General features: G+C 37.3%; 1 long non-coding RNA gene across 1 annotated transcript; it reads right to left on the bottom strand.

Annotated features, from left to right (window-relative positions):
• Positions 1 to 14,575: 14,575 nt before the first annotated feature.
• LOC140344824 (uncharacterized) lies at positions 14,576 to 19,048 on the bottom strand. Its single transcript, XR_011923679.1, has 2 exons — positions 18,359 to 19,048; positions 14,576 to 16,314 (listed from the first exon to the last, which is right to left on the bottom strand). It is a non-coding gene; the product is annotated as an uncharacterized lncRNA (long non-coding RNA).
• Between the last annotated feature and the right edge of the window lie 408 nt (positions 19,049 to 19,456).

The raw sequence follows: 19,456 nt of genomic DNA on the forward strand, positions 1-19,456 counted from the left end.
TATAGGGGAATCCTGGTACAGAATTTCTCTTGTGCCCTACCAGCTTTTAGGATGTCTTCTTTAATGGGGTAGTATAGCAGATTGCAAATAACTTCCCGCATGCAGCCTGGATCCTGAAAATCTTTGGCATGGAGTCCGATGGATTCTTTCTATGGCTATAGAGTTTTCAGGAGGCATATCCAGTAGCCTATTAAATATTTGCAGCGCCACCTCATGTAGTGCAGCGGGTTCTGCTAATGTATTCATGTTTTCATATATTGTTGCGCCTATTACGATTTTCCAAATCGTCTTGTTGCAATTTTAAGCGTTTGAGCAATAGTAGGTGCTCATTTAACACTTCTCTCTGTTGATTAGAGGCTTGGATCAAGTTATCGGTAGCCTCCTCCACTACCAAAACTCTCTCCCCTAGATCTTTCTTTAAATCAGAGATCTCATTTTTCACAGTATTTTCAATGCGGCTCATACAGAGTTCTAAGTCAGCCTTGGTAATGCCTGACTGTTGTGTTGCTTGTTCACCTGCACTTTCTAGGGACATCTCTGGGGATGAGGGAGGGCTGAATGAGGCAAAAGAACGTTTCTCAAGATCCCTGTCAGATTTAGAAGGGTCAGGGCGCAGCCCTGTACTCACAGTGTTCTCCTCTGCCTGCCTGGTGGTCCGGCCCAGCGCCATCCTGGCTGTGTCTCCGGGGGATGCAGGAGCCTGCTCCATGCTGCTCCATGCGGGCAAAGAACGTAGCGGCTGGGGGAGTATTTTTTTTTTTACCAGGCCAGAAATGTAAGTGGGACAAGAACTGTGGAGGTCTTGAAGGCAAAGCACAGGAGCTTGATTTTGATTCAAAGGTGAAATGGAAGCCAATGCAGACAGCTGCAAAGAGATGCAGCAGAACAGGAGCAGTGGGAAGGATGGATGAGTCTGGCTGCAGCATTCATGATAGATTGTAGAGGAGAGAGTCAAGTTAGTGGAATACCGGAGAGAAGGATGTTACAGTAGTCCAGAGGACAGATGATAACAGCGTGTACAAGGAGTTTGGTGGTCTCTGAGGACAGGTAGGGGCGGATTTTGTTCTGAATGTTCTGGAAATGTTCTGAATACCTAGTCCTTAGGCTTAGTCTACACGGACATTTTCCCCAGTGTTTAACCTGAGGCTTTAAAGGCCCATGTTTGAAATTCCCATGCATTCCAATGGGCTAATCTACACCAGGATGTTTCCTTAAAATGCGGGTCTAACGCTGGAAAATGCCCCAAAACGTGGCATAATGCAAGTAAACCCGGGTAAATGCTTCCATTGATTTCAATGAACAGCCCTAAAATGTCTTAGCCAAACAGTTAACCTAAACCTTGAAACTAGGAGGGAGTGGATAAAAGACCAGTCACCCTGCTTAAGAATAGAGTGAGGTACTAACGGGTCTTTATTACTGGAAGTTCCAGGTAAAAAAAACAAAGTTTTAAAAGAAACACACAAAGCAACTCTTACAAAAGGAGTGCACATGCCTTTTGTATTTAGAAAATATTTGTTTATCCTGGAGCCTTAGCCCAAACTTTTTGTTAGTATGAAGCAATAGAATTTCCATCAGTCTCAAAGCTGTCTCAAATCAGTCTCAAAAAATTTTGGGGAAGGGGCGTGATGGAAGAATTATTCACTGGATACTGCAGACTACCATGGAAAACTATTTTTAGTAAAACAAAGCCACAATATAACCCTCTAAAAATTATAAATACAGTCTGTACCCTTTTATCCTGGTGACAACCCTTTCTTTTATTTCTTGTACTGCCACTAAATTTGACGTACTAAACAGCTATTGCCTAACTCTAATTTATCCTTTAATCTGCTCTCACATTTTTGGTACTGAGTTCCAAATCAATCCCGCATTGTACTAGAACTAACGTCTAATTATTAAATATGTCTACTAATTGAACAGACAATATTTATCACATGTATGCCCTACTCTTTGGTTTAAAACATTTGAAAGATATTTGAGAGGAAATTTATGTTACTTTTTCTCTAGACAGCCTTAACACTCACCTTGATGCATTTGTCTAGGATGGTTTACGTCGGGGTTGAGGAATGACTTAAGTGATCGTGGTTCATCTAAGGAGTCTGTGTATAGTATATGTGGCATACTAGCTCCATACCCATTGTCTGCACGTTGTGGATATGGATGCTGCAGCTGGGGAACATCACTGGGATATGGACTTAACCCTCTTTCAGCCCCTCTAAAACTGAGGTCTGAGTTGTGTCCATGGTGTGGGAGGCGCATATCCTGATACATGGACTCATCATCCTCCTCTGGTATACTCCTGTTCATCATTCTGTGCAAAAATAAAATAGGAAGAGAATCGTGTACTTGTTTTAAAACAGTTTTGATCAAGCACATGAGCATAATTACTCTTGTTGGAAGTGGCTTAGCATGGAATCATAAACAGGTAAGTTGTGGTTTTGTCTGTGTGGAAACTCCTTTTGGAACTGTATGTGCCTAAGAGGCAAGCTTACTGATCAGCATATTGAGGGGAGCCATTCTCCGTAAATGTAGCAGAATTTATTATGTATGTTTTGGACTAACCATATTTTAACAGCTTGCAGTACAGTACAGTACCCTATATAAATAGGTGCACATAATGGCTGTATGTAACAATGCCTAACATTCTCCTGACGGGTAGTAAGTGACTCTGTTTAAGTTCAAGCCACCAGGGAGTTTTGTTAATGCTGTTAGAAGACTGGGGGTTTTGAACCTAGTGTCACCTTGTTTGTATGCTGCCATGTTGCTATCAGGAAACAAAAATTACAGTATTACATTTACCATTTTCCTAACTGCCCCATTTCAGCAAATTAATGAAAAATACCTTGCCCACACAGGGTATTATTTAATATTTAACGCACACAAAGGAAACAGTGAACAGAACTTTTCTGACCAAAACGAACAGTAGTTAAGGTTGCCAGTTTATTGCAGTAGTGAGACATACCTGATTTAATAAAGTTCTCCAAGACAAGTGAAAATAGAACCTGTGTGATCCAGTCCAGGATTATATATGCCTCTAATAGCAAATGTTTTTAAGAAATTCATTACAGGCCTGAACTGAAAACAAAAAATACAAGTTCAAAGCTTATAAACCCCTGAAAGTTTTGATGTGGAGAAACATATGTTTCTAATTGATGTAAAGAACCCAATCCATTGGCAGAACCACTTGAAGAATGAAGACTTTAAGGATCTCGCTATTTGACTTGCTGAGTGGTTTCATATCTATTACCGATCTCAACACCATCTGTTTTCTTTGAAATGAAAGGGAAAGAGGCACTGCCCATGAAGCATTGTTCCTAAGGTACAGAGATAAACACCCCTTCTTGTATCCTGAAAGGTGTGTCTTGGGGAATGAATTCTTACTTACCCGCTGGTAGTTCTGGCAACAGCATAATCCAGTTTATTACTAAATAGGTTCTCGAAGGGAACTCCGCACCAACCTTGCTTGAAGTTGGCGTCTGCCCTCATGGCTTTAGTCTAAGTTTTCTCTGCCTGTAACTGCTAAAACCATAATTCTGGCCACATATCTGACTATGTCAATGAATGTTTCCACTAGGCAACCGAATGACCATCCTCAGGTGTTTAATTTCAGTCATTATCTCAGGTTTACTGAGATCAGAGGAAACTGCTGACATCTGACCATACTTCAAAAGCTTCAAAAACTTATCAGTACAGTGACAGGTTTACAAGCTGTATATATGCTGTTAGGATGATTTGTTTATTATCAAGGTCTATACTCCTTATATGAAACCGTCGTAGTAAAGGGAGGCCTATGGCTGGCGGAGACAGACCAATTCCAATCTGTTAGGGCTGAAGTGGTCAGAAAATGTGTTAGCTTGCTGAATTGGAAAAAAACATAAAAAGGTTGGTATGGTGTGCCACCAACTATCTCTGACTAGGCTGGTCTTTGTTTGGGAATAGCTCCAGGCAATATATGCTGCACATATTTTGTTCCTTCTTGTGTATACCTATCTATGTATTGTGTTTAAATGACCTCTTATAGTGTGCATTGGAAGTTAGTATGATAGGATTAAAAGCATCAATGCAATTGTGAGACAGGAACATATATGTGCTAGAACCTAAATGGCAAGATCACTAGGTAAGAGACACTATTGCAGAATATAACCCGGAGGAGGGAAGACATTTCTGTATATAGTAAACTGATGACTTCATAGGCTTTTTGGAAAAAACAATTCTTATATTACTGTATATTGTGATGTTAGGAATTAAATACTGCAGATTCCATACAGTAACTGTGCAATTACTAAGAAGTACTTTTAGGAGCTGTTATTCCTTTATCTCATTTATGTAAACACCTTCACAAACCACTTTCACTATTGTACGCACACATGTTGTACACAAAAACTAGACGTATGGACCACCTTGAATTTATCTGGTTAGGTCCTGAGAGTGGGAAGTGATTACCTATTTGTATGATGATTATTCAACAATGAAAATGAGCTAAAATTTCATATCCCATGGATATCCCACATGCACAATATAGTATGAGAATGCATATAAAGTCTACTAACTTTTTTATATCACATACTGCTCATAGGGAAACCTCCCGTGCTCACCAGTGAGCTTTGTCTGGCTGATATCTTTCACTCCATAATAATGTATTCTGGGGCAGAGGTATTCCACGGGAGCCTACCAGAGGTTAAAGACAATGTAGAGTAAAATTTTCTGTTTTTTCTTGCCATTACTGACAATCTACAGTCCATTAGCTTTATATTTCTTGTTCCACTTATCTCCAATCAGTGTGTATAAAATGAGCAATGTATCACTGGTGTAAACAAATTTGCTCATACGAAGTGACGGGACAAGGACCTTTAGCACCCAAGGAAAAAAAGACAACATTTTGCTACTCCTCCTGAGCTGTGAACTACTTCTCCTACATAGTTTTTGGGTCATGTCTTTTCTGCATTCCCTGCTGCTGTAGTGCCATCTTTTCTGTTTACCCCTCCGCCCTTCTAATAAGGGCCATTTGCATTATTTTATGTAATCTCATGCCTTTGAGAATAAAGTTCTTACCTTTGATACACTGATGCAGTGTTCATTTACTATTTGATAGATGGTAAAAATGACATTCAGAACTCAGATCTGCAAGTTGGAGAATTTAGGGAACATTGTCCCCATTGTCCGAGAGTCAGAGATTAGAGTTGTGAAGCTTATATTTACCAGCCAGCCCACATCCCATGAACGTAGCATAATTATAGAATGTTTCCTGTGTACCTTTCAGTTTGAGACCAGAACTGGAAACAATACTTGAATTGGACATGCACTTTCACAAAAAACTGTTTACTAGAAATATGTTTAATTTAAATTACTAACCTGGCTAAGAATAATCTTTGAATTTAGAAAATGTTGCAATGTCTGCTGAATCTGCGTATCTCAGGGTTTGGAGGTGAATGTACAACCAGGAAGAGGAAATGGTTTTCAATATTGTGCACATTTTATGCAAATTCTCTCCTCCCTATGAGGTAATAAGTAGCTAGAATTACAGCCTGAAAAGCCAGATGAACAAGTATATGGCGAATTACTGGCACAGGCGTACTACACAATCAAATCGAAACACAAAACACATAAAAAGTATATTTACACTCTCTCGTATGCACAGAAAAAAAATAACAAAAACTTTGATCGCTGGAATGAGCCAAATTCTCTTGTATTTGTTTCAGTTCTCCCTCCCAGAGAGTTCAGCTCTGGGTTAAAGAGATGGGTAAAGAGTCCATTTAGGTAACACTCTGTATCAGACAAACAACATCAACAAATATCATATCATAAATATCATACTTGTAACTAAACAACATAAAAGACCGCATCTTACAAAGAGGGAGAGGTCCAGGTAGCGTTTATATTCTTGGGAATCTTGAAACAGCACCCATGCACTCCAGGTTGCAAAAAACTTCTCATTAGAGAAGCTGGACAGTAAATCCTCCATCAGCATGATTTTGTTCATCCTACGCAACCACATGTAGGTGGGTTGGTGGATTTCCACAATGGGGGAATGCAGGAGTGGGCATCTGTGACTAGAATGGAGTTGCAGTATCTTTTAAGGGGTAGTGAATTATGATGAAACAAAAAGAATGCTGGGTCAAATTGAATAGTGAAGATAGTGAACTGTTGTATTATACAACGTATGGGTTCCCAGAAACTCTAAAGCAGTGGGCAAGACCTTAAAATGTGGAGCAAGATACCCTGTTCAGCACCGCATCTCCCAACACTAAAGAAGATGCACTTAAAATTAAAAGCTGCAGCACATATTTGTTCTAATTGGAAGTATTAGTTCTACTTTTTCATTTGCCATTTGATAGATGGTGACTTCAGTTTTTACTTTTATAAAAATATAATAAATAAAATTCTAATAACAGTCAGCGATATTTTCACATTATCATCACTATTTCAAACCAGGGTCCCCAAATGGAACTTGCATGTTAGGGACCCCCTGGGGGCCACAAAATGTCAAGTTACCCCTTTTTCATGCCATGGGACCCTGCCTAGGGGGAGAAGCTCAATACCGCTCATTTGCCGCCCCAAGTCAAATCTGTAGACGCTGCGGTGCCAGGGACTGAGCGGCTGGTGGGGGGCCTGTTACACACAGCAGACCACTTACTTTCTGTGACCCTCAATTTATCTGGAACAGAGGGATGTTAGCAACTGGAATTGTGGGAGCCAGTTGGAAATACCTTTTGTCCCCCCCACCCGCAATAAAAATGTTACCCATCATTTCACGCTACCCTCTCACACATAGCTATCCCCATACTCTCTATGAACCTAAGAAAAGGGAAATGTGACTGCAAGTGGGGGACTCTTTTGGATAACTCCCCCTAAAATTTCATCACTACGGCGCCATCACAAGATAAGAAAAACCATACCTGTCATACCATGCTACCCAGTAACACATATCTGGCCTTTTACCTTCTGTGAACCCTAATTTCTCAGGAATGGGGAGATGTAGGGAACTGAAGATGTGGCAGTAAGAACATGTTCCCCTTGGCTATCTGTCATGTGAAATCCATTTCTCTGGAAGTATCCAGTGCAGAGTTATTGGGGTACAAAGGTTAGCACCCCCTGTAACTGACAGGGCGCATTGTATGGTGTAGTTTCTGCTCTTTGGTACAGGAATAGTGAGCGGGGAGCAATATATGACCGGCCAGCATTTTAATAATAAAATGTTGCATTATTAAAATAAGCATCAAATGGTGAGTGCAAAAATTCTCGATTTGTCATCCCTTTTATTTGGTGCATGTGTGTTATGGTAACTAGAAACATTTCAATTTAATCTAATTCCTTTTAAATTAAAACTATTCTACTTTAAACATATATCTTTAATGTTTGTTTGCATTGTGGTCTGCGGGTTTTATCTCAATGTCAACAGCAGCCCCCAGATGAAAAAAATTGGGCACTATTGGTGTAGAGTATTTGAGGAAGGAGAAAAGAGATTGGCAATGCATTGGGTTTTTCTCTAACTGAGTGATATTCATCAAGTGGACAGCATTTCTGGACTATATTAATTCATCATTCATTCTTATATTGTCTGGGCATAAAGTTGCTGGTATGCAACAAGTAGCAGGTAGGTTTAAAAGGCAATGAGCAATCAGTACATTTTTGTGGGATTTCCCTAACTTTTCACCAAAAACTTTGGAAGGCAGGACAGCTCCATAAAAGCAAAGTAACACTGTTTTATCTGCACTAAGCATATCACCAGCAGGTTCTGGATCTGGGTGAAAAATATTTAATGTTTTGTCTTTGTTCTGACATCAAGGTCAATTGAAGTAGCTTTCCAGGCACAGAGACAGTGTGGTATACAGTTGTCAAGTGGTACTTTTAGGATACAATATAGAAGGAAAAGGGAAAAGGGAGTGACAACGCATTTTAGTGGATTTTTGTGTTTAAAAGCAATAAAAGAACAGATGCATTGATTCTCTTTTACAAGAATCCTCTCATGGTTGTCTGTTACACAGAGTGCTTGATACCTCTGTAATACATACAGTGCCTTATACTGCTCTAATATATACAATGCTTTAATGGCCTAATGTTATATAATATGCCTCGTACCAAGTAAAGGCCGTTCTTCATGCCTTTGCGTCATGGATTGTTTTACAAAGAAGTGGTCTGGGAACAGATCCTTTAGACCCAGAATACCTCATTTTACTTGTGGTCAGATTTAAAAAGCAGGTATGGCTACCACAATTACCAATTCTCAAACAAACACCACCGATCTCCATTGTGGTAAATGGCATTCTCCATTATCAATGTAGCAAGCACTATTTGGTTATTTGTGAAATTACAATTATGGTGATCACACCTTTATAAATGGGGCAGCAGTAGTATTACTGTTGGTAAATCATGGTGATTGCCAGTTCATTGAAAAACTTTATAAATTAACCCCCCCAAACTTCATGATCTTCCTCAATGCATAAAAATAAATGTCATTTAATGATTAACATAATGCATTGGTGGTCATAGAGTGCCATCTAGTGGCAGATATGGGTTTCTGTAAGCCATCACAGTGCACACCTTTAAACATAATAAATGAGAAGCAATGAGAAGCAATATGCTTTGCAAAGAAAATGTATAACATAACCAATTATAAAAATAGGGAAAACAAATGTGCATCTATCAAGTGACTGCACACACCTCTTATGAGGGCAGTGACATAATGAAGAATTCAGGCATCCATTCACTACACATTGGTAACATCTCTGAGAATGTAGGTCATCCAAAACCTTGATAACTTTCCATGTACTCTTTCCCAAGCAAAGAAAATATATATTAATGTACCCTTACATGTCAATATCTTGTTTTTTATATACTGTATAATATTTCTTAAGATTTTTTATGCCTTTTTCTACCTTCAATAGGACATTTTTTATTTTCTACCTTTATTAGGACAGATGTTACAGAAAGATACATCACTGGTTTATTGTGCTGTTAGTGTTCAGTGGAAATACCTATTCTAGTCTATGTCTATCAGACCATACTGTCATGTAATAAGTAAGTACACCCCATGGATGTTGTTGAGTTTTTTTTAGCATATTTGAAGAAGCCTTCAAACAAGGTGATATACCTGAACAAATAACAGAAAACCGACACATGGCATATATTGATAACCTAAATCACAAAAGAGAAGATTTGTCATGTGAAATAAGAATACACCACACATTTACTACCTCTACAAATCTATAGTATTACAATCCGAAGTTGCAATGGGAGGAACCCCTGTATTTAATGTACAGCGCTGCGTAATATGTTGGCGCTATATAAATCCTGTTTATTAATAATAATAATAATAATAATAATATTAATAATAATAATAATAATAATAGGGAGCATGCAGGTTGAACCTGTATTGTTTAAACCTCAGATATCAAGGTTGTTTTCTGATGTGTGTTGTCTTCATTCAAGAATGAATTCCATCACAAAGCAAGTTGTGGATACCATGAGTGAAGCAAGAGATCTATAAAGATTGACCAAATCTTTTAAATCAATCACACCACTGGAAGGTCAGTCCATGGACAGAAATATATTTTGCAACTGCAGGAATGTTACCCAATCAATGTCAGAGATAGCAGAGCAGGTTGTAGAACACCTAGCAAATGCAGCGCTATACATTATGAGTCCAAGTGTGTACTAATAAATCTAGTGATATTTTTGTTGAATAAATGATTGAAAAGCAATATTTCCTTTTGTTTTATATTTAAATGCATCACTTGATCTGTAATCTGTTCATCTTTAAGGCAATACAGGAAAATCTGTGCATTTGCTGCCGAAACAGAGGTACATAATATTTTTTTTGCCCGGTTCCAAAGGTAAATGTCCATGTATGAATGATTATAGGCTATATTAAGGGGTGTAAAGGGATGAAAGCTAAAGTGGTTAAGTTGTGTTTTAGCCACATCAAAATTAAAAAGAGTTTGACCATATGATCAGAAAAATGACACAGGAACAATGAACATAGGTAAGTATGAGTGAAAAGACATGTTTATTCTGAAGTGATATTAGCATCCCAATAAACTAATAATCTGTCCAAGGCCTTTGATTAGACTGCATCACAAAAAAAATAAATAATGTCTGCTACTTGGTCTAATCCATGTATCCTATACTAAATCACGGGCGCCAAATCTGAAGTCCAATTCTGCCTAGAATGTTAGGAATGTTAAATTAATTACGCGTATAGACCCAATTAGCTACATTCTCTCATTCCGCAGTTACTATGTAATCTCTATACATAACTAACTTTTGACTCATAGTTCCATGACAATACCCAAACTTAGTTTTATGTTGCAACAACATATAAAATTAAACATATTTCAACGCACAAGTACACTTCAGAAGTGTTTCAGGCACTTGCTTTTGCGGCTCTCCCGTCTCCCGTTGCAAATACCAGCAGTAGTCGCCCATCATGTTGGGGTTGCACCGACCTTGATATCTTGTTTCCATAACAGAAATGTCCTGGAGGAACCTCTCTCCTTGTTCATTACTCTCATCACCCAAATTTTGTGGTAAGAAGTCCAGATTGGAATGTAAGAAATGAATTTTAAGTGACATTCGGCAGCCAAGTTGATGGTATGCTGTTTAGCATGTTGTTCACGAGTTGAGCATGGTTTTCAGCTCGCTGGTTGCCCAGAAAGTTTTGTGCAACTAGCACTAATGAATCTCAAGCAGCAAGTTCAAGTGGGTTGAGTTTGTCTCTGAATTTGGCATCACACATCAAATAGCGGATTTGGAGACCAACAAAAATGCCTGCTTTCAGTTTAGCATCTGTTATAACTTTTCCAAACTTGTCCTTCAGATACTGAAAACCCATACTATCACAATCCATTGCAATGACAATATTTTTCATTAATCCAAGTTTAATATGAAGTGGCAAAAGGTAAACTTTCTGTGGATCAGTTGAGTGATTTATGCTTCACGTTTTACTGGCCAACAGTGTGTTCAGGTCTGGGTGGCCATGACATGGTTGCTGTCATCACGACTGTTTCACAGGCACAGAAAGCACATATATTTTGTATATCCCAATTGCAGGCCAAGGAGTGCCACCACCTTCAGGTCACTACAAACGTTCCACTGGTTCTGAATAGTTATTCAATTTCAAAATGACATCCATGCATTCGTCTGTCTCTTTCATTAACTCGGCATGAGCAAGAGGAACAGAAGGTTTGTTACCTTTATCTATTTATTTATTTCCACTCCTTTATTCTGGAGGCTAACAGTTCAGACTTCAAATTGGGTTTCATAACATTCATACCAACATCGATATCACCCTCCTGTTCCTCATCCGACATGTCGCGGTCAGTAACAACAGATGTAGGAGGGACTGGCACTGGATTCTCTGCATCATGTGGCACTGGCTTCAGAGCAGATACACAATAAGGATAGACGATTTTTGACTTTGAAAACCCAGCATATTTACTCATACAGAAGTAGCAGTCTGAGTGATGGTCATTTTGCTCACGACAAACCATAGGCACAGCAAAAGGCATTTTATTCCTTTTCCCATTCATCCATTGTGTTAGGCCATCATAACACACCTGACAGCAGATATGAGGTGCCCAGCTTTTATCCTGATCTCCAATTTCACATCCAAAGTAATTCTTGTAGCAAGCCTCACCCTCTTGGTTCGGTTCTTGCATTGATCACTTGGGGTATATTTGCCACAAATGTAGCAAAAATTGTCTGGTCTATCAAAACAGCTGCCCCTACTCATTCTTAGCTCAAAACAGACTCACTATGGCCTAGCTGTACTATCCAAAAAAATGGCTGCGCACTAGAGACAAGCCCTTGGTCCATCTCGGCCTATATACCTATTTCTGACGTCAGCTCACTGACTTGCCCAGCCGCTGCTGGAACATGCATGCCACCAGAGGATGTGATTCAGCAGAGGCAGCAGCAGGCATAGTGGTAACTGCAACTGTTATAATGTTCCCATGTAAAAGTATTTTATGTAAAACTCAATTACCGACCATTTGAACCATACAAGGAGTTACTATAGATAAAATTTGCTTTTCTAGTTTAGTTTGTAAAGCACAACGTTAGATGATGGCAATATACAGTAGATAAAAAAATATACATATTGCCTGCGTAGTACATACGTTTTAGTGGTCTGTCCAGTTATTTCACAGGAACCAATGCATGATGCTACCTTCATGGTGCTGTGAAAGATTGTGATCATAGTGGGAACCAAGAAATATGAATAACAGTGTATGGAAGCTCCCATGCTCTCTAAATGGTGGGTAAAACGGGTATACATTGCAGTGTTTCCCTCCAGCACCTTTTAGCCAGGTGCGCCATCTGGCACTTTTTGGTAATCACTCTGCTGTTTGTTATTTGGTTACTAAAAAGTTGGGTCACATTACAGGGGCCCTCACCTGCCTACAGCCTCTAACAGTTTTAAAAAATTCTAGGAAGAATACTGCATTGGTTATTATTTGCAGTGCCTGGAGAAGTCTCAGTGCACAAAGAACACATGACCGCCCAAAAATATGTAAAATGTTTGCCTAAAACAAAATGAATATAAAAAAAAAAACCTTCAGCTCTGTTGTAAGTTCCGATACTCTTAGAGAGAGATCTGGTTGAAAGTTCAGTGCAAGTTAGTTCCATCATGGTCCCTTATAGATGCTTTCATCTCTGCTCAGAGAAGTGATGTGGGGTAAAGGCATAACTGTGGGTCTTCTCTTCTGGTTTAGTGCAATAGGACATGTCTTTTTGTTTTTATACAGAAACCAGTCCTTTTTTGATAGGTATATGGAGCTACTAAATGACTATGACTAAATTCACTGATATGACGGTAAATTAAAATGTTGAATATGTAATAACATGAAATTGATCTTACCACCTCTACTGTGTTCACTGCTAACCCAGACTACAGTACAGCCTTGTAGATAAGAAAACTCTCCCAGTTTTCTCCAATGATGCTCTCACAACCATCAATTCATTAATATTAAAAGACTTAGTCCTTATAGATAATCAGGATACAAGTTCTAATTCTTGAAATAAGCATGCAGGGGCTGGTCTTTGCTAATGGACACATGGAAAGTCTAGGTAATGTTCACATTTTAGCATATAATCAACACTGGCCTTCCAATAAAAGACATGCAGATACTTTGGCCACGACCATGAAAGAGGGACACACAAAGATTGACAGAGAACAAAATAAAAGACACAATTAGGTAAATTAAAATGAAAACATTGCTACCTTGTGGATGAATTACACCTGCAGTAAACCATTATATCTATACATTGACCCATGGAACCCTGATTATGAAACACTGCTTAATAGGATACAAATTAGAGCTTTGATTATACCAGTCCGTAACCCCTAATTTTTTATTTGTAATCTGGATCTGCTAGTGTGCTTCAAAAAGATCAATTTCTGCAGTAACTTCACATTTTAAGCAGATGTAAGCAAGATGATATAAAGTGCACTTGATAAGAATATGAATATAAATGCAAAGTTATCTCAACGACTGAAAGCTGCCTAGACCCTGAAACAGGAAAGCAATCTGAAATCATATGAATTCCCTCAGCATGGTTCAAAATTAGTATAGGGTTCTTCTCCTGAAATTCTGTTATTGGATTACAATAAGTACGTGTACTGTTACTATGGACAAACAACTCTAACTGATATACCTTCAATTTAACATTGACTGTATCAAGAAGTACAAGTTACTTGAAGATACTATAATATTATTTTGGGGTACTTGGGCACTACCTGTAAAATTAGTAAGCAATTGGCCTGAATTTGCTGGTCTACCCATCTCTGCACAAATTACAGTCATTTAATATCTACATATTTTGTAGATTATTTTCTTAAATTCCAATTTCAATTTCCTTGCTGGTCTTGTAGGCATATAGTCAAAATTTTCTGAGGGTTGTAGAGAGTTCTTACAAAAGGAGAACACAAAATTCTAGGTATTTAATTTCTAGGAAATTTAAAAAAGACAGGTTTCACTGGATGATCCATAGGGAATTTTATTATTGGTGCCTATTGTGGAACACCTGATTCTAATTTCATGAATTCTGAATTGCACATAACATATCTGCTTTGTAAAACATTTTGATGAATAATTTAGATTATATTATAGATAATTTAGATGTGCTATTTTTCAAGTATATCACCTTATCTGTTGGAAGTTCTAAAGATCTAAAGTGTTTAAACACACTAAAAAACAATTCCCATGAGGTGTACTTACTGTTTTACATCTGTATTGTAGCATGGCCTAATGTTTTTTTTAATATTTGTAGACAAATTTATTATTTCCAGAAAACATCCAAGGTGGAGCTTATACTTCTCAATACATTTTCCCCAATATATATATATATATATATATATATTTTCTGCAAAATAACAGTGTAATAATATGCATATGCAAAAAAACAAGCCAACAAAGTGAGATTTCCTTTAATTATTTCCCTACCTCATATGTTGATACTACTTGAGTCATAATATACATTATTCTCCAGAATTCTTAACAATCAAAGATCTGGACAAGGAACCCAAAAAAACAAAACGAAAAAAACAAAAGAAAAAAAAAATCGAAAAACAAAAAAATATTGATGTAAAATGTTCAGATTTAATTACTAAATTAATAAAGTTAAACAGTTTTCCATGAAAAAAGGCAAAGAAATGATAATAGGTAATTAGTTTAAGACTTAAACTTGATAACATGATGAAAAAACCAAAAAGAAAGGACGTTTGTTAACAGAAGTTATCTAAAAATGGTTGAAAGAAACACTGGTTTTGTGCATTCCCCATGAAATGTATAGTGCATAGTAATTCCATTGGAGAACTCCTAAAGACAAGTAGAAATATGTTTCAGTATCAGCATTCAAAAGACGCATTTTACATTGGTAAATACATAGAAAAAGATGAAGTATATGCTTACATACTCCAGGTGACCTAGTTTACACAGGCTGTGTATTCCACATTAAAAGTATAGATAGGTTACATGTTTATCAAAAAGAAAACAAAAAAAATCTAGTAGGTAGCAGTTGTGAGTTGATGAGTCTTCTATAAGTCACATTCAGCTTTTCAGTCCAATGTATGCAGAAACTGATCCATACATCTTATTGAAAACATAGTACATGGATAAGCAAGATTTGAGGAGAGAAAAAACAAAGACAAGTGCTTCTGTGATGGATATCGGTCTTCAATATCTTTAAAGGAGTTTGGCCATTATTTATTATATGGCAGATTTTTAGGTCTGTGTGAATCCTTATAGCATGTCATCTAAATGTCAGCTTATTTAATATACATATTGTAGTTAACATGGTGTTGTCAATCAAGAAAAGTGCAATCAAAATTTTCAGTGATAAAAAGCTAATCAACTAATTATTTAATTTCATTTATGAAATGAATATTATGAATTTGTAGGTTGTATGCTGAAATCCAGATGTAAACTGGAATAAACACCATTTTCTGTCAAGGTGTATGACATTGTATACAGTCTTCCTTATTCAAGGACCTCTGACTGGTCACTTTTCCAGACTCCTGGAGAGGTGCACCGGCATATAAATTAGTGGTACATTGACAGATATGCCCTAATAATGCTACCTGTTCTTCTTTAAGGAGATCTGGAAAACATGAACTATTAGCTCAGAGGACTGCTTTGGAATACAGTGACTTATAGGAACATGTACCAAAAGCAAAACAAAGAGCAAAAAACATCATCTACATTTTAAGGAGGGCACTTTTGTAAATACTTGTAGAATGAAATGAACGTTGGTTAAAATTGCATGGATCCTGCTTTAAAAAAATGGAAAACTCTAAATATTGGGAATTGGCACAGAGTTAATATTTACAGCAAACAGAGGTTTTGCAGTGTACATAACATCAATACAATCCATCATCAAAGTCTTTGCTTGAGAATTTGTTTTCCTTTGTCCTTTGTTTTCTTGTTTTTCAAAGAGGAAATTTAGATTATTATAATAAGTGGCCATGAATAAGGTTCCTTGAAGTCCAGAGCTTTACACTTGTGTGCAACCCCACACTGGAAGATACAGCTCCTTAAAGAAGGCAGTCATTTTACTGGAAGCAAATTCTATGACTTGAACCTGGCAATGGCTTGGTACAAGCATAACTTTACAGGTTGTCTCCAGGTTGATACTGGGGTTCAGTGGCAGTGAAGTAGTCTTCCAGGAAACCTTGAAGGTACTCAAAAGTGGGGCGCTCCTCTGGGTCTTTTTTCCAGCAGTTAAGCATAAGCTCATGCAGGGAATTTGGACAGTCTTGAGGACATGGCATCCTATAGCCACGTTCTACTTGTTCCAACACCTCACGGTTATTCATACCTAAAGATCAAATGAGCAGATATTAAAATGTGTACAATACGCAACCAGCATTGCATGTACTTTTTCCTTCTGATAAACAGCAATTCTTTCTGTTATACATTTCTATCTTTTGAGCTTTAAGATCTAATTGTAAGTAAAATACATTTGTATTATCATTATATATTTTTCCCAAAAATATAATTTTCCCATACATTTGTTCATGTGTTCTACCTCTGCACTGTGCACATCCTGAGGACTCTTTGAATGAGATTTCCATAGATGACTATGAATTCCAGCGGCAGCTAGCTTCACATTTTAACTTTGGCAGAATGTTGTAGTCTTTGCGAATGTGCAGGAAGGGGTGACTATATTGAAGCTAAATGGGGTAAATGTTCCCCTAGAAGAGGAAATGTCTGTAGATACACCTTACTGATATGATTACAACGGACAGATACAAAAGATTAAACTTTTTGACATGTACAATAACTTTCTTCCAGTTACTCCAGTTTTCTCCTACATCCAAAAAACATGCAGTTAGGTTAATTGTCTTACCGTCAAAAAATTGGCCTTACACTGTGTTAATGAGATATAACTACGACAGGGACATTAAATTGTGAGCCCCTTTGAGGAATCGTGACATGACTATGGGCTATGTAAAGTGCTGCGTTAAATGTTGGTAGTATATAAATACTGGTTACTATTAATATTAATATTTAATTTAAGTGTTTGGTTTTAGGAGTATACATAACAACTTAAAGTAGACATGGTAAACCTGTTTACAAATGGATGAATTATTTTCATGATATTAAAACACATTAGCATAGTACTGGAAGTAATTGTATACTCCATAGGGGGTACTTTAAGTCAACTAAAATACTTCTTGTGGTAATAATTGATAATCTCTTGCTTCCAAAATAAAGCTCATTCATTGCTTTTTTACTGGGAATTTACAATGATAAATTCTGGGTTCCTAAACCCTGGAAGTTTAACAGTTAAAATATGTTATTGACTGCATGATAAATATTACTGAGACCTGTCAATTCAACCCTACATTTGGCCAGAAGCAGCTCAGATTTTAGTAGGACAAATATAATTTTACTTGAGGCTGGCAAAATGTAATTTATGGATTTTCCCAGGCTGCCAGTAGTCTGCTTTGTGCCCTCAGAGACTCTAACAACAGCTTATGCCAGGCTATTTTTAGAGCTATGCACAGAAAGAAAAGACTGAAAATGATGGAATAATATTTGATGGACCAGAAAAGATGTGAACTCTTAAACCAAAAACAGTGATGCCTCTAGCTTACAGGAAGCCACATTAAATTGTGATTGTAGGAGAGAGTATAGAGGGTTAATAGGCAAAGAACAGCGCCTTGTTGATTGTATGTTGTAGTGATGTGATGCCTAACTAGGTATCCGCAATTCACAGGAGACCTTCCCAGAATGCCATTTCACCTAAGGCATGCACAGGAGCAAAATGTTTTCTTTAATTATTATCAGTTTTTCCTTTCTCAAAAGCATCTGCTTAGACAATGAAGAGAATACGATAAACTGCAACTCTGCACCATTATAACTACTGTTCTCTTCTGAATAGCCATTGTTTTTTATCCATAAATGTTGTTCTGTGCATGGTTGGCATTCTTAGTGCTGCTGTAATTCTTCAAAGCAGATAGGAAACCTGAATATTATTTAGTTTTCTAAAGCATTGTGTATCATTAACTATTTCCAAAAAAAAAAAATACTGCATGCCAGTGTTGCCTTATTCCTGCAACCTTTAATAGCCACTTACTATTCATTCGCACTACAGTGATGGCTGCCTAACATTTCTTCCTGATCATTACAACAGTGGACAAGACTTGCACAAGGCGTGTAAAACTTTGAGGTTCCATTAGAATCCCATGTGATAGGGTGAAAACATAGGACAACAAGTACCCTAATGGGGGGATTACCAGATTTTTTTTTCAATGCAATTAATAAATTAAACATGTTACAGTGAATATGACATTTTAGCGATTTCCCTTGAATTTTCATTTGTGGAAAGTTAAACACTTTAAATATGGCACACTCACCTGGATAAGGGACTCTTCCTTTTGTTACCAGTTCTGTCAATAGAATGCCGAAAGACCACACATCTGATTTAATAGTGAACCTTCCATACAAGGCTGCCTCTGGAGCTGTCCATTTTATAGGGAACTTTGCACCTGTTGAAAATGTTAATGCAAATAAAGTGTCATATTTTTTATGGTACTGAAGGAATACAATATATAAGTAAATCATTGTATCTAACATTTTAAATTAATGGGATGATTCTGTAAAACATAAAAAAAAGTTGCCCAAAACCACCATTCAAATAGTCCTATTGGCAATGAAGGATGGAATTTAATTTCCTACTCCTAATAACATAAAAATCAATATATTATGTATTAGTCACAATTGCTGACGTATAATGAGAAAAAAATGATCAACTGAAATAATCAAAAATAAAAAAAAATTGGACTGGAAAAAAACCACAACAATAACAGGGATTGTGACTGTGTATCTTAAACTAGCAACTTTATTCTTTCCTTTTAAATAGTTTATAGTTGATTTTATTTTTCCAATTTAATAGTATATTTAATGATGTTATAGAAGCCTAACCATCATAGCATAGAGCAAAATTGAGCAGCACAGTACTAACAGGAAATCATCTTTTACTGGCCTAATTATACTAAGGACCTGTCATTTTTTAATGGGTTACAGCACATCACTCCTAAGTCTACTTTGTTATTTGACTAATTTAGACAGCCTTAACACTCACCTTGATGCATTTGTCTAGGATGGTTTACGTCGGGGTTGAGGAATGACTTAAGTGATCGTGGTTCATCTAAGGAGTCTGTGTATAGTATATGTGGCATACTAGCTCCATACCCATTGTCTGCACGTTGTGGATATGGATGCTGCAGCTGGGGAACATCACTGGGATATGGACTTAACCCTCTTTCAGCCCCTCTAAAACTGAGGTCTGAGTTGTGTCCATGGTGTGGGAGGCGCATATCCTGATACATGGACTCATCATCCTCCTCTGGTATACTCCTGTTCATCATTCTGTGCAAAAATAAAATAGGAAGAGAATTGTGTACTTGTTTTAAAACAGTTTTGATCAAGCACATGAGCATAATTACTCTTGT

Source organism: Pyxicephalus adspersus, unplaced genomic scaffold (assembly GCF_032062135.1).
Source record: "Pyxicephalus adspersus unplaced genomic scaffold, UCB_Pads_2.0 Sca50, whole genome shotgun sequence".
Taxonomy (NCBI): domain Eukaryota; kingdom Metazoa; phylum Chordata; class Amphibia; order Anura; family Pyxicephalidae; genus Pyxicephalus; species Pyxicephalus adspersus.